We start from the raw sequence: 14,336 nt of genomic DNA, 5'->3' as shown, positions 1-14,336 counted from the left end.
AACAACAAATAAAAATACAATAACGTTAATACACTTTTGGTTCAGGGTTTGTTGTTTTTCAGTTAATTTATTTTCATCTGATTTGGGGGTGTGGGAGGAGAGACAGGAGAGCAAGAAATTCCTAACCAGCTCTAATAATAACTTATACAGAACAGAAACTATCTCACAATAGGTCTGATTCTCTTTCTCAAGTCAGTCAGTGGAAGATTCCTTAGCTGGTTCCACACAGCTCACCTCCTACTGACAGATATCCTTTACCAATTGTCTTTCTTTTCAAAATCTAAAAGTCAAGAATTTGCCAATGTCTCTTTAAAAATATTATCTTAAACATGTATAGCATCTAATTCTGCACTTCAAATTACTCCCACATATCCAAGTTGGATTAAAAGATGATGATGATAAATTCTATTAAATAAAAACTGACAGATTACTAGAATTTCTAGTCTTCATGGTGTCTCTTAGAATATCTGCAAAGTCTTATCTATAAAAACCCAGGACGAATTTGTTTTTAAAATACTACAAGGCAACAAATCATAATAAAGTAGCATTTTAAGTACTGAGGAAACATATGGTTTTAATGTTTAATGAAATATGGTTAATATACTGCTGTTTTAACTATTTACTTGACCTTTTTCAGTCTGGTTCATCATGTATTATTAAATGTTCTTAATAAGATATGTAGGGTATTGTGTGATTTTATCAACCTACTGTTTGTGTAAATAGCACGAACAGTAATGATAAAATAATGCTTTCCCTAGAAGCATTATAACTGTGTATTTACCAGAAGCAAACATTATGATTAAGTAGCTCTTTAGACCCTTTTGGAATCCATGTGGTGTATGCAAAATTTTTATTGACATTGATAGGAAATTTTTGCAAAGACTAAGCATGAGATATTGTTATATACAGCATATTGTCACAGTCACATAGGCTTGGCTTCTCAATTACTGTACTAAGAGAAGCCCTAAACAATGCAGCTGACATGTAATGGTAATTGTGTATGTGAATGTAGAAAGCAAGATTTTCTTTAAACAGTTTTAAACAGTGTTGGCAGCACTGTGCAAAACAGCTTGACCCTGATTTAGGAAAACATCTACATACAAAAAGGACACTTAAGCATGTGGATAACTTTGAGAGGTAGTTATCCCTGTTAGTCTGAAATTAGGCAGAAGGCAGAGTAGATATGCACCTTACAGACTAACTAAATAATATCAGTATAGATCATAAGCTCTGGTGACCTCAAGTTCACATCAGACAGCATCTGCTGAAATGAGCTTAAGATAACCAAAACTTATGCTATATATATATATATATATATATATATATATCTATCTATCTATCTATCTTATTTAGGTATCTTAATTCATGCATAAATGCTATAGAAGCCAGTGTAAGCATATGTTTAAAACTAAGCACACGTTAAAGAGTTCTTATTAGTAGGGCTGTGGCAGTGAACTTGCAGTGCCTGCCACTTTAAAACACTGACTGCTTATATAAACACAGCAGTTTCCTGCTGGTAGCCAGGCAGAAGTCTTTCCTGGTTGGAAGGTTGTATGAAACATCTGGAGGTAAGGGCAGAAGTTTATGGGGATGGTTTGGAGGCTCCTGGTCCTAGGCATGACCTAAAACTATACCCTGCCAGGGAAGGGTGGCCTGGTGGGGCTCCTAGTGGTGTGGGAGCCCCCAGGAAATGCTAGGTCAGTTACCTTTGCAGTGAAAGGTGAGGAGGGGTGTCTTAACCTCAGCCCTCATCTTCAGGTGGGCTTTGGAGGTAGCTGTGGAAATAGTGGGGCCATGCACAGATAGCAGAGTGCTACCGGAGCCCAGCAGGGATATGAGATCCTAGAGACCCCAGAGAGGGTAGTGTGTGAGATGTAGGATGTGGTCCTGCACAGAGTAGGGCTGAATGGGAGTAGGCCTGAGGGGCTGTGCATGAGGGAGGCTGAGTAGGGCTGAACAAGGTGTAGGCCTGAAGGGTAGTCCCAGGGGTGCGTTGACTAGGGATGAACTGGGAGTAAGCCTGAAGAGCAGCACAAGGGCCAGCTCCATAAGTAATTCATCATACATGATGTGAAGGCCCCAGAGTGGGGCTAGGTGTAAAGGCCCTGGAGTGGGCACAGTAGGAACCTCAGGACTGGAGAGGAGGCCAAGATATGTCTGTGGACACCTGAGGCTTTAGTTGAGCCAGAGGCCAAGTAGGGGGCTCAGCCACAGTGAGAGGGGCAAGTCCTGACTCTGGTAAGTCCTCCACTACTAAGAGGCCAAGTGTGGGTCAAAAGTAAGACCTGTAGTGAGCACAATGACCTGCTGCTCCAGGGGGCAGTGAGTCCCTGTGAGACCCTGGAGTGTCCATTGTGGTGTGGGGTGTAAGTATTTTGTGGATCCTATCTGTGCAGCATAGGCTGTGGTGTAGCAGAGGTTCAGAGCTGCAGATGGCACCCCTGGCATTGGGGCATATAGTGGGCAGTCTCTTACATTTACCACCCATTTAGAGGAACAGCAAAGTTGTGACTGGTGAGATTGGGCACACGGCCCCTTAGAGACAGGTGGGTGGGCTGGTAGGAGACCCAGCCTTGAGTGTGGCCCCTGTCACAAGGGCCCCCACTGATAAGTAATTTCTTTTGGTCATGAGGGTCCCAGTTCATCAATGCATTGAAATATGTTCAACTTTTAGCAGTTACAGGTTAAATATTTCAGGGGCAGGCATTTTTTTGGTGTGTTTTTTTTTTATTGGCCCAATGGCATGTTTGGGTTTAGACAAGCTTTGGAATGATAGGCATTTTTCTTTTTACCTCTCACTTGTTTAAGTACAACATCACTCCAACGCTACCACAAAAGCTAAATACTGGTTTAAGCATTTTTTTTTTTTGAAGGAAGGATTAATTTTAAGAATGTGTTCTTAGATGCTTAACTAAATTATGGTCACTAAGTGATGAATTGTGGTGGGGGAGGGAAATGCTTTTCTCTGCCATCTATCACCCTGTTCACAGAGTTCAACTATGTCTAAAATAAACTTGGGATGAAACCATAACTAGTTCCTGATACTGCTAAAACCTGGAATCCATTATTTTAGTTGCTTTCTCAACTGTTCCACTGCTGGGAGGCAGTGGAAGTGGCAGAAGAAGCCAGGGCAGAGGAAAGCTGGGAACAGACAAGCAGTGATGGGTTGGGGCTAGGAGAGCTGACAGGGAAGAAAGTTGGAAGGCAGCGGAGGCAGGGTTGAGAAAGCCGGGACCAGGAGGAATGAAGGAAAGCTGGGGATGGGAGGAGCAAAGGAGGGCCAGGAGGTGGCAGAGGCAGAGGAGCAAAGGTAGGCTGGGGCTGGGAGAACCTGCAGGGGTGAAAACCAGGAGGCAGCAGATGCAGGAGAGAAAGCCAGGGCCAGGAGAGCCAGCAGGGAAGAAAGCTGGGCGGCAGCAGAGACAAGGGAGTGGAGGAAGGCTGGAAGACCTGGGAAAGTTGGCAGGGGTGAAAGCTGGGAGACAAGGGAGAGAGAGCTGGGGCTGGGAGGAGCAGAGAAGAGCCGGGTGGTGGTGAAGGGGAGGAGCGGAGGAAGACCAGAAACAGAGAAGAAGTGGTAGGCTGGGAGAGCCATCAGGGGTGAAATCCAGGAGGTGGTGGAGGCAGGGGAGAGAATGCCAGGGCCAGGAGGAGCGGAAGAAAGTCAGGAAGTGACGGAGACAGAGGAGTCAAGGTAGGTTGGGAGAGCCAAGAGAGCTGGCAGGGGAGAGAAAGCTGGGGCCAGGAGGAGCAGAGGAGAGCCAGGAGGCGGCAGGGGTTGAAAGAGCAAAGAGCTGAGGTGCTAAGAGACAGTGGAGGCAGAGGTTAGTGGAGAAAGAGCTGAAATGAGAGAGAGAGAGAGAGAGATGGGACAAAGGTCAGAGAGGTGGGGGTTAGAGATTGGAGCAGGGCTGGGACTGCAGTAAGACAAAACCCAATCTGAGGTTCCAAATAACAGTTTTATTAGACAGGCAATGCAATAAACAGACCACAAAGTTATTGCTTCACGCACACGCACTTACACAATGGTAGCAGGGGAAGAAAAGCTTAATAGAGGGATTGAAGTCAACATCTATAGAAATAGAACTTGGGTCCCTTGCTTGGAGGGAAGATGTGTATGTTAGCTGAGAGTTGATCCTTGATGGCCAGTTGGGGTCTTCTCCAGTGAGGTGTTATCCAGGTGGGTCGCCAGCAGGGCCTCTGGGTGAATAGTTGGCATGGCATAGTGCTGGTCTGGATGGAGAGGGCATCCCAAGGAGGTCACACTCTACCACTCCTGTAATAGGAGTGGACTACCTGTGACTCGAATAGGGAGGACATGCCCAGGCAAGGGTGAGTCCTGCTGAGATGAGGACGTGCAGTTCCAGGTGTCCTCATTGCCCAATGTAGTACAATGGTGAAGTTGCTGGTTTCTGTTCTGTCTCTTGTTTCCATGTTGCTAGTTTCTTGGAGGATCTTTATCTTTCAAATGTTGTTTTTTGTCTCTAGTTCTGGGAGTAGGTCTGTGGTTTCGGGGAGAGGCAATGCAAGGTGGTGGTACAGTCGTTAAGCTGATGGTCTGGTCATTCAGTGCAAGCTATTTTTAGGCCTGCTACCGCTATGTCTCAAGCACTCTCATTCATCCAGGGAACCAATCTGCATAGGAGGGATAGGCATGAGTCACAGTTACAACACAACTATAACAGGGCAGAGGACACTAAATGGAGTTTTGACAAGCCAAGATAGATACTTGACATTACTTTGGCTAACATACAGAAACAGGCCTAAATCATACAATATCAATATAAAACAGTAAAAATCAATGCAAACATAATAGGAATACAATATTCCTATTATGGGGGAATATTGACTCCCAAGGGGACACTTGCCTGCCTGTACATGAATGACAGGGGCTTGGGGAATAAGCAGGAGGAACTCATCCTCCTGCTTAACGCACGTAATTATGATGTCATAGGGATAACGGAGACCTGGCGGAACTCCACCCATCATTGGACCACAGGTATAGATGGCTATATGTTGTACAGGAGTGATCTAGTAGATAAAAGGGGCGGGGGTGTAGCGCTCTATGTCACCATCCACTGTAAAGCTGACAAGTCAGTCAGCAGCATAGAAATCCTTGACTTCAGGAAAGCCAACTGTGACAAGCTAAGGAAGCATGTCAGTGAGGCCTTAAGGACGATGACCCCAGGGAGAGGGGAGTCCAGGAAGAGTGGTTGCTCCTTAAGAGAGTGATCCTCAATGCACAAGCTAAGTCTATTCCATCTTGGAGGAAAGGCAGCAAGAGGGCACAGCAGCTTCTCTGGCTCTCCAGGGATCTAGCAGACCTCCTGAGGCTAAAAAGAAAGGCCTACAAAGGATGGAGGATGGGATTCGCCTCCAAGGACGAAAATTCTGCACTGGTTTGGTCCTGCAGGGAGCAAACCAAGAAAGTCAAGGCTGCAACTGAACTCCAACTAGCTTCAAGCATCAAGGACGATAAAAAGTCCTTTTTCAGATATGTGGGGAGCCAGAGGAAAAGCAAGGGCAACATTGGAACCCTACTGAACCAGATCTGACAACTGACAACCAGGGAAAAAGCCAACCTATTAAAAGGGTACTTTGCATCGGTCTTTCATCAATCTCATGGGACGCCCATGCCTGCTACAGGACAGGGAGGTCTGGGTGAGGGTGATCCCCTGCCCTCCATCAATGCTGACCTCATGAAGGAACACCTTGAGAGGCTGGATACCTTCAAGTCAGCGTGCCCTGACAATCTACACCCCAGGGTACTCAGGGAGCTGGCTAGCACTGTAGCCCAGCCTCTGGCACAGAACTTTGAAAACTCCTGGCGCTCTGGTGTATGGCCTTCTTCCAGTCTTCAGGCACACATGGTGCCTATCTTCAAGAAAGGGAGGAAAGTGGATCTGGCTAACTATAGACCCATTAACCTGACTTCTATCCCAAAGACGATCTTTGAAAAGTTTAATTAAGAGGCCCATCCTTAATGGACTGGCCGAAGCCAATATCCTAAGGGATAGCCAGCATGGGTTTGTTACTGGTAGGTCTTGCTTGACCAATCTCATTTCCTTCTACGACTAGGTGACCTATCACCTGGACAAGGGAGAAGAGATTGATGTCCTATATCTTGACTTCAAAAAAGCCTTTAATGCGGTATCCCATGATCACCTGTTGGTGAAACTGGCCAATTGTGGCCTTGGGTCCACCACGATCTGCTGGCTGGGAAATTGACTCTGTGGTTGGACCCAGAGGGTGGTGGCTGATGGAAGTCAATTGTCGTGGTGCCCTGTGACCAGTGAGGTCCCCCAAGGCTCTATCCTTGGAGCCATATTGTTCAACATCTTCATCAATGATGTGGGCATTGGAGTCAGAAGCGGACTGGCAAAGTTCGCCAATGGCACTATACTTTGGGGCAAAGCATCCATACCAGAAGACAGGAGGTGCTCCAGGCTGACCGTGACAGGCTCAGCGAATGGGCAGATGAGAATCTGATGTTGTTTAACACTGGAAAATGCAAGGTTCTCCACCTTGGGGTAGGGGGGGAACCTGCAGCATGTCTATAGGCTCGGCAGTGTTACGCTGGCTAGCACTACGGAAGAAAGAGACTTGGGGGTCATCATTGACCACAAGATGAACATGAGCCTTGCAGTGCAATACTGCGGCTAGTAAAGTGACCAAAATGCTGGCTTGCATCCGTAGATCCTTCTCAAGCAAATCCTGGGACATTGTTCTCCAATTGTACTCGGCCTTGGTGAGGCCGCAGCTGGAGTACTGTGTCCAGTTTTGGGCTCCACAATTCAAAAAGGATGTGAAGAAGCTTGAGAGAGTCCAGAGAAGAGCCACATGCATGATCAGGAAAACAGACCTTACGATGACAGGCTGAGAGCCATGGGGCTCTTTAGCCTGGAAAAGCTCAGGCTCGGGGGTGACCTGATGGCCACCTATAAGTTTATCAGGGGTGACCACCTATATCTGGAGGAACCTTTGTTCACCAGAGCACCCCAAGGGATGACAGTCAAATGGTTATAAACTACTACAAGACCATTTCAGGTTGGACATAAGGAAGAATTTCTTTACGGTCCGAGCCCCTAAGGTCTGCCATCGGAGGTGGTTCAAGCACCTACATTGAATGTTTTCAAGAGAAAAGTGAATGCTTATGTTGCTGGGATCCTATGACCCCAGCTGACTTCCTGCCCTTCGGGCGGGAGGCTGGACTCGATCTTCCGAGGTCCCTTCCAGCCCTAATGTCTATGAAATTATAAAATAATAAAAATCAATATCAAAATGGCAGGTCACTATTTACAATGATACATGGGCAATATAAAAGGGGCTTATTACAGTAATAGAATACAAGAGCTTATCCTGTGTTTTTTAGCTTAACTATGACTTATCACAACTACTTATAAGGAATGGAAAGGGCAGAGAGAAAGTCAGAAATGGCTGGGGAAGGGGAGGGAATGTAATTTTAAGGGTTTTTTGTTTGTTTGTTTTTTGTTTTGTTTGTTTTTAAAAAACCTAAACAAAAATGGGGGTTTGGCTCTGCATGTCAACACTGATGTCTTACTGCAAAGCTGATTCATCAGCTCCACAGTACATGTCTCATGTAGATCCACCCAGTAAGTCAAAACTTCTCTACTGAGCATGTTCTTCAACTATGTTAGACCACAATACTTGAGCCAAACTTAAACCTTTCCAGTGTTAGTCCTTTATCAGTTTCTTTACCACAGCAAGTATAGCAGTACTTTAAATTCTTTAAAAATTCTATTAACGGGTTCTGCTTTCCTTCCAATAATTCACTTCCTTGTCAGGTAAGGCTTATCTCTATATTTCATTAACAAATAAACAGATGACTAGGTGCTTAATTATTTTTTTTTTTTTTTAGTAAACAGAGTATTTCACAACTACTACACACTTGTTGCCAGCAGCCTACAAAAAGCGCAACTGCCTCATCAGATCCATCTCAAACTGGCTGAAATATGCACAGATTACTGACTACAGGGCTAAATTGTAATTGCATGTAAATCAGCTCTATTCCAATGGAGGAATACCAAATTATACTGAGTGATAATCTGATTAAAAGTATGAGTCTGATGTCAGGCAAGCTCAGATCAAGTTCAAGATTTCATAGACATTTGAGCTGGAAGGGACCCCGGAGGATCATCGAGTCCAGCCCCCTGCTCCAGGGGCAGGAAGTCAGCAGGGAACAGCATCCAAAATTTGTTCTGAAGGCATGCAAAGTGGGTTGAACTGCCTCAGGCAGCAGTCTGTTCCAAACCTTGAGGGCTTGGACAGTGAAGAAGTTCTTTCTTATGTCCAGCCTGAATTGGTAGCAGCGGAGTTTGTGACCAGTTGATCTTGTCATCCATTGGGGGGCTCTGGTGAACAGACATTCCTCCAGATCCTGATGAGCACCCCTGATAAACTTATAGGTGGCCACCAGATCACCCCTGAGCCTGCGCTTTTCCAGGCTAAAGAGCCACATTGCTCTCAGCCTCTCATCATAAGGTCTGTTTTCCTGACCTCTTATCATGCGCGTGGCTCTCCTCTGCACCCTATCAAGCTTCTCCACATCCCTTTTGAATTGTGGAGCCCAAAACTGGACGCAGTACTTCAGCTATGGCCTCACGAAGGCAGAGTACAAGGGGAGAATGACGTCACGGGATTTGCTTGAGAAGCATCCATGGATGCAAGCCAATGTTTTGCTTGCTTTACTAGCCGCAGCATCACACTGAAGGCTCATGTTCATCTTGTGGTCAACCATGACCCCCAAGTCCCTCCCATCTGTAGTGCTAACCAGCATAACACTACCGAGCCTATAAACACGGTGCAGGTTTTTCCTCCCAAGGTGGAGAACCTTGCATTTTTCGCTGTTGAACACCATCAGGTTCTCGTCCACCCATTTCATGTGTCTGTCCAGATCTGCCTGAATCACTCTCCTATCCTCAGGTGTGGATGCTTTACCCCAGAGTTTGGTGTCATCGGTGAACTTGGCCAGTCCGCTTCTGACACCAATGTCCACATCATTGATGAAGATGTTAAACAGTATAGGCCCTAGGACAGAGCCTTGTGGGACCCCGCTGGTCACAGCACACCAAGACGATTGACTCCCGTCAACCACCACCCTCTGGGTCCTACCGTGGAGCCAGTTCCCAGCCAGCGGATCATCAAAGCCACAGTTAGCCAGTTTAGCCAAGAGTGATCGTGGGAAGCCAGATCAAAGGCTTTTTTAAAGTCGAGGTATACAACGTTGATCTCTTCCCCCTTGTCCAGGTGATAGGTCACCTGGTCATAAAAGGAAATGAGATTGGTCAAGCAAGGCCTATCCATAACAAACCCATGCTGGGTATCCCTCAGGATATTGCCTTCAGCTGGTCTGTTAAGGATGGCCTCCTTGATAATCTTTTCCAAGACCTTCCCCAGGATAGACGTCAGGCTGCTAGGCCTGTAGTTTGCCGGATCTACTTTCCTCCCTTTCTTGAAGATAGGCACGACACTGGCCCTCTTCCAATCATCAGGCACTTCACCAGAGTGCCAGGAGCTCTCAAAGATCTGTGCCAGGGGCTGAGCTATGATGCTTACCAGCTCCTTGAGTACCTTTGGGTGTAACCCATCAGGGCTGACTGACTTGAAGGTATCCAGCCTGTCAAGGTCTTTCTTCACTAGGTCAGCTTCGATGGAGGGCAAGGAAACTCCCTCACCTGGGCCTCCCTGACCCATAGTGGGCAGGGCTGTGCCATGGGACTGGTGAAAAATGGATGCAAAGTACCCATTTAGCAAGTTTGTGTTTTCCTGGCTGTCAGTTGTCAGTTGTCCCATCTGGTTTAGCAGAGGTCCAACGTTGCCCTTGCTTTTCCTCTGGCTCCCCACATATCTAAAAAAGGAATTTTTATTTTCCTTGATATTTGTAGCTAGCTGGAGTTCCATCACAGCCTTGGCTTTCCTGGTTTGCTCTCTGCAGATCTGGACCAGAGCAGAGTATTCCTCCTTAGTGGCGGTTCCAGTCCTCCATCCTTTGTAGGTCTTCCTTTTAAGACACAGGAGGTCTGCCAGTTCCTTGGAGAGTCAAGGGGGCTGCTGTGCCCTTTTGCTGCCTTTCCTCTGAGACGGATGGACTTTGCTTGTGCATCCAGGATTCCTTCCTTGAGGAGCAACTACTCGTCCTGAGCTCCCCTCTCCATTGGGTTGTGGTGTTTTAGGGCCTCTCTGACAAGTCTCCTTAGCTTGTCAAAGTCAGCTTTCCTGAAGTCCAGGACTTCTGTATTACTGACTGACTTGCCAGCTTTATGGCAGATGATGAAGGTGATCAGTTCATGATCACTGTCACCCAGCTTCCCTTTGATTGTTAGGTTGCTGATTAGGTCATCCCCGGTTGCCAGTATGAGGTCGAGCAGCGCTTTACCTCTTGTGCTGTGTTCCCCACGGATTTTAACCCAGGGGGTCTCAAGTCATCTACTTTGGATGCCTATGTCGGCTTGCAGGGACGCGTAGCTTTCCTTGACATAGAGAGCTACACCCCCGCCTCTTTTATCCACTTGATCCCTCCTGTACAGGATATAGACATCTATACCCATGGTCCAGTCATGGGTGGAGTCCCACTAGGTCTCCATTATCCCAATGACATCATGGTTATTTGCATTTAGCAGGAGAACAAGTTCCTCCTGTTTATTCCCCAGGCTCCTGGCATTTGTATATAGACATGCAAGTGTCCCCTTAGGGGCCCTTGCCTTGCCTACATTTTATTCCAGGGCTGGGGCTTGGGTGGGATCCCTTATGTGTTTTACTATACTTCCTTCTCCGTAACCTTCTCTAGATGGGCAGCCATGGATGCTTGTTCCTACTGACAAAATAGTACTCGCCTTCTAGCTTCAGCAAAGCAAATGGAGACCTAAATTTTTATCTGTAGCCCTTCATCCCTGAGAGCCAGGATGCCATCTTTGGTCATGGAGCTTGATATTCTTTCTTTACAAAGATTTTTGCTGAAGGTCTTTCTCAATATGAGCAAGAGAATCAGGGCTGAAGTGAATATGTTTATTGCAACTAAATTCCAAAACACATGGATCCATTCTAATATAATAAAGGGCTTAATCCATTTGTCTGTCTGCCTAATGGTCTTGGAGCACTCTGGTTACTGAAACAACCAATCAGAGTGCTCCAAGAGCATTTTGGACAGGAGGGAGTGGCGGTAGCATGGTGGTGCCATGATGGTGGGGATGGAGTGGAGGAAAGAGGCCAGTGCTGCTGGCCTGGCCTGGCCTCCCCCCCAGCCCTGCTCCCTAGAGGCGATGGTGACAGAGTGGACAGAGCAGGGGAGTGAAGCTAGCACCCCTGGCCTCACACCCTCCCCCGCCGCTGCTCCCTGGAGGTGGTGGCAGCTCGGGATGCTAGCTGAGGTGGGTGGAGGGGACAATGGAGCAAGCTTCCCCCCCCCCCACTCCTGACTCCTGGGAGTGCTCTGAGACTCATTCTACCTACCATTCCTGATGGATAATTGGCTAGTATTCTTTATATTTTGTTTGCAGAGGGAGAATGTTCATACTACTTCAAAAGACTCTCTTTTTTTCAAAAGCCACCTGAGTTCATTTAACTATTACTTGTATTCTGAGTTTTGTTTCAAGGTTGCTTTTGCTTTTGCTTGGAAGGTGGGATCTTTGTGACAGTAAGTCAGTAGTTTTATAGATTCATAGATGTTTGGCTTGGAAAGGACCTTAGCAGATCGAGTCCAACCCCTTGCCTTGGGCAAAAAAGAATCCTGGAGTCAGCTGACCCCAGGCAGGTGTATACCTAGCCTCCTCTTAAAGACCCCCAAGGTAGGGGAAAGCACCACTTCCCTTGGAAGCCCATTCCACATTTTGGCAACCCTTACAGTAAAGAAGTTCATCCTTATGTCTAACCTAAATCTGCTTTCTGTCAGTTTGTGGTCATTGTTCCTAGTTACCCCAAGGGTGTCCTAGTAAATGGAGTATCTTCTATTCTTTGCTGTCCTCCCCAGTGAATTTGTAGATGGCCACAAGATCACCTCTCAGCCTTCTCTTGCAGAGGATGAAGAAATCCAGGGCCTTCAATCTCTCCTCGAAGGGCTTTGCCTGCAGGCCCCTAACCATACAAGTGGCCCTCCTCTGAACTTCTTGAGGTTGCCTACATCTCTTTTGAAGTATGGCACCCAAAACTGGACACAGTACTCCAACTGCAGCCTGACCAATGCTGCATAAAGGGGAAGTATCACCTCCTTGGACCTGCTTGCTAAGCACCTGCTAATACGTGATTAAAGTGCAGTTAGCTTTACTGATCAATTTGTCACATTGATTTATACTCATTTTGGAGTCAACAGCGATGCCAAGACTCTTTTCTGCTGCTGAGAAGGTCCTCTCCAAGCCTGTAAGCATGCTGATGATTCCTTCTCCCTAGGTGCAGCACCTTGCATTTATCCTTACTGAACTACATCCTGTTCTGTTCTGCCCACTTTTCCAACCTGTCCAGATCTAGCAGGATTCATTCCCTACCCTCTGGTGTATTAACTTCACTCCATAATTTGATATCATCTTTGAATTTAGACAGAGTGCTTCCCTCACCCTTATCCAAGTAACTGATGAAGACATTGAACAGCACAGGTCCAAGGACTGAGCCCTGTGGGACTCCACTGCCCACATCTTTCCAGGTCAATACCGATCCATCCACCACCACTCTCAGTGCAACCTCCAAGCAAATTTGCTACCCACCTGATCATGTAATCATCTACATCACAGTCACTCAGTTGATCTATAAGACTATAATGAAATACTGTATCAAAAGTCTTCTTAAAATCCAAGCAGATTTCATATTTCATAGACATTAGGGCTGGAAGGGACCTCGGGAGATCATCGAGTCCAGCCCCCTGCCCAAAGGGCAGGAAGTCAGCTGAGGTCATAGGATCCCAGCAAGATAAGCATCCAATTTACTCTTGAAGGTGTTCAATGTAGGTGCTTGAACCACGTCCGCTGGCAGACTGTTCCAGACCTTGGGGGCTTGGACAGTAAAGAAATTCTTCCTTATGTCCAGCCTGAAATGGCCTTGCAGGAGTTTGTGACCGTTCAACCTCGTCATCCCTTGGGGCGCTCTGGTGAACAAACGTTCCCCCAGATCCTGGTGGTCACCCCGATAAACTTATAGGTGGCCATCAGATCACCCCTGAGCCTACACTTTTTCAGGCTAAAGAGTCCCATGACTCTCAGCCTGTCATCGTAAGATCTATTTTCCTGACCTCTGATCATGCACGTGGCTCTCCTCTGGACTCTCTCAAGCTTCTCCACATCCTTTTTGAATTGTGGAGCCCAAAACTGGACGCAGTACCCCAGCTGCGGCCTCACCAAGGCTGAGTACAAGGGGAGAATGACGTCCCGGGATTTGCTCGAGAAGCATCTATGAATGCAAGCCAGCGTTTTGGTCGCTTTACTAGCTGCAGCATCGCATTGCAGGCTCATGTTCATCTTGTGGTCAACGATGACCCCCAAGTCTCTTTCTTCTGTAGTGCTATCCAACGTAGCACTGCCAAGCCTATAAGGAAGCTGCAGGTTTTTCCTCCCAAGGTGGAGAACCTTGCATTTTTCGGTGTTAAACACCATGAGGTTCTCGTATGCCCATTTGCTGAGCTTGTCCAGGTCAGCCTGGATCACCCACCTGTCTTCTGGCGTGGATGCTTTGCCCCAAAGTTTGGTGTCATCGGCGAACTTGGCCAGTCCACTCCTGACTCCAATGTCCACATCATTAATGAAGATGTTGAACAGTATGGGTCCAGGACCACCACTGTGACATCCAGGTGAAACTACCCAACATGCCTCTCTTTTTCCCGGGGGTACAGATGCAGCTGAACTGGGAAATTGCTGCAGCAGATTTATCTGATAAATGTATGGCAGGCAGGAATGCTGCAGCTCCTGCTACAGCTGCTTCTTGGTCTGGTTCTGCACCTTCCTCTTGCAAACAGGTACATTTGGGGCTGTTCCATGTGGTGCCATTGGCCTAGCACCCTGGACAAATAGTTCGTCAAGAAACACTGGGAACGTCTACTAAAGTAAGTATTAAATGACTATGCAGTAGCCAGCATTGCTGCGCAGTCCCAACACCGCACAGTTACTTTTTAACAGCTACTGTTGCAGTAGCATCATCACAGTTCATGCCTGGTGATGCTACACCATAGCGATGGGCTATGTCAGCATAGCATCTCATGTAGACATGCCCACTGTGCTGCAGTATATATTGACAGCTTAGGACTTCAGATTTTTTCCATTTTCACAAATTAAAGGGCAGCATTCAAGTTACGCTATTACATGAACCAACAAATGACTTCTTGTTTTTCCCCAGAAGAA

The 14,336-nt window shown here is 46.8% G+C and overlaps 1 protein-coding gene and 1 long non-coding RNA gene across 4 annotated transcripts in view; one reads left to right on the top strand and one right to left on the bottom strand.

Annotated features, from left to right (window-relative positions):
* The window catches only part of LOC149866486 (uncharacterized), a 315,323-nt gene that overhangs the window by 136,414 nt on the left and 164,573 nt on the right, over nt 1–14,336 (bottom strand). For 2 of the 3 annotated variants that reach the window (XR_016441896.1, XR_016441897.1), the window contains one exon: nt 3,907–4,635. The exons of the other annotated variant lie outside the window; for it this stretch is intronic. The gene's annotated coding sequence lies outside the window, so the exon portion shown is untranslated. Of the gene's footprint in view, nt 1–3,906; nt 4,636–14,336 lie in introns of those variants that run through there. 3 annotated transcript variants of the gene reach the window in all.
* LOC149866487 (uncharacterized) overlaps nt 1–14,336 on the top strand; it is a 171,014-nt gene that overhangs the window by 1,584 nt on the left and 155,094 nt on the right. The gene's annotated exons all lie outside the window — the stretch shown is intronic.

The sequence above is a fragment of the Crocodylus siamensis genome, chromosome 4 (genome assembly GCF_052110815.1).
Source record: "Crocodylus siamensis isolate JL-2025a chromosome 4, ASM5211081v1, whole genome shotgun sequence".
Lineage (NCBI taxonomy): Eukaryota > Metazoa > Chordata > Crocodylia > Crocodylidae > Crocodylus > Crocodylus siamensis.
Note: the sequence above shows the minus strand (reverse complement) of the source record. Positions and strands in the feature narration are given on the sequence as shown.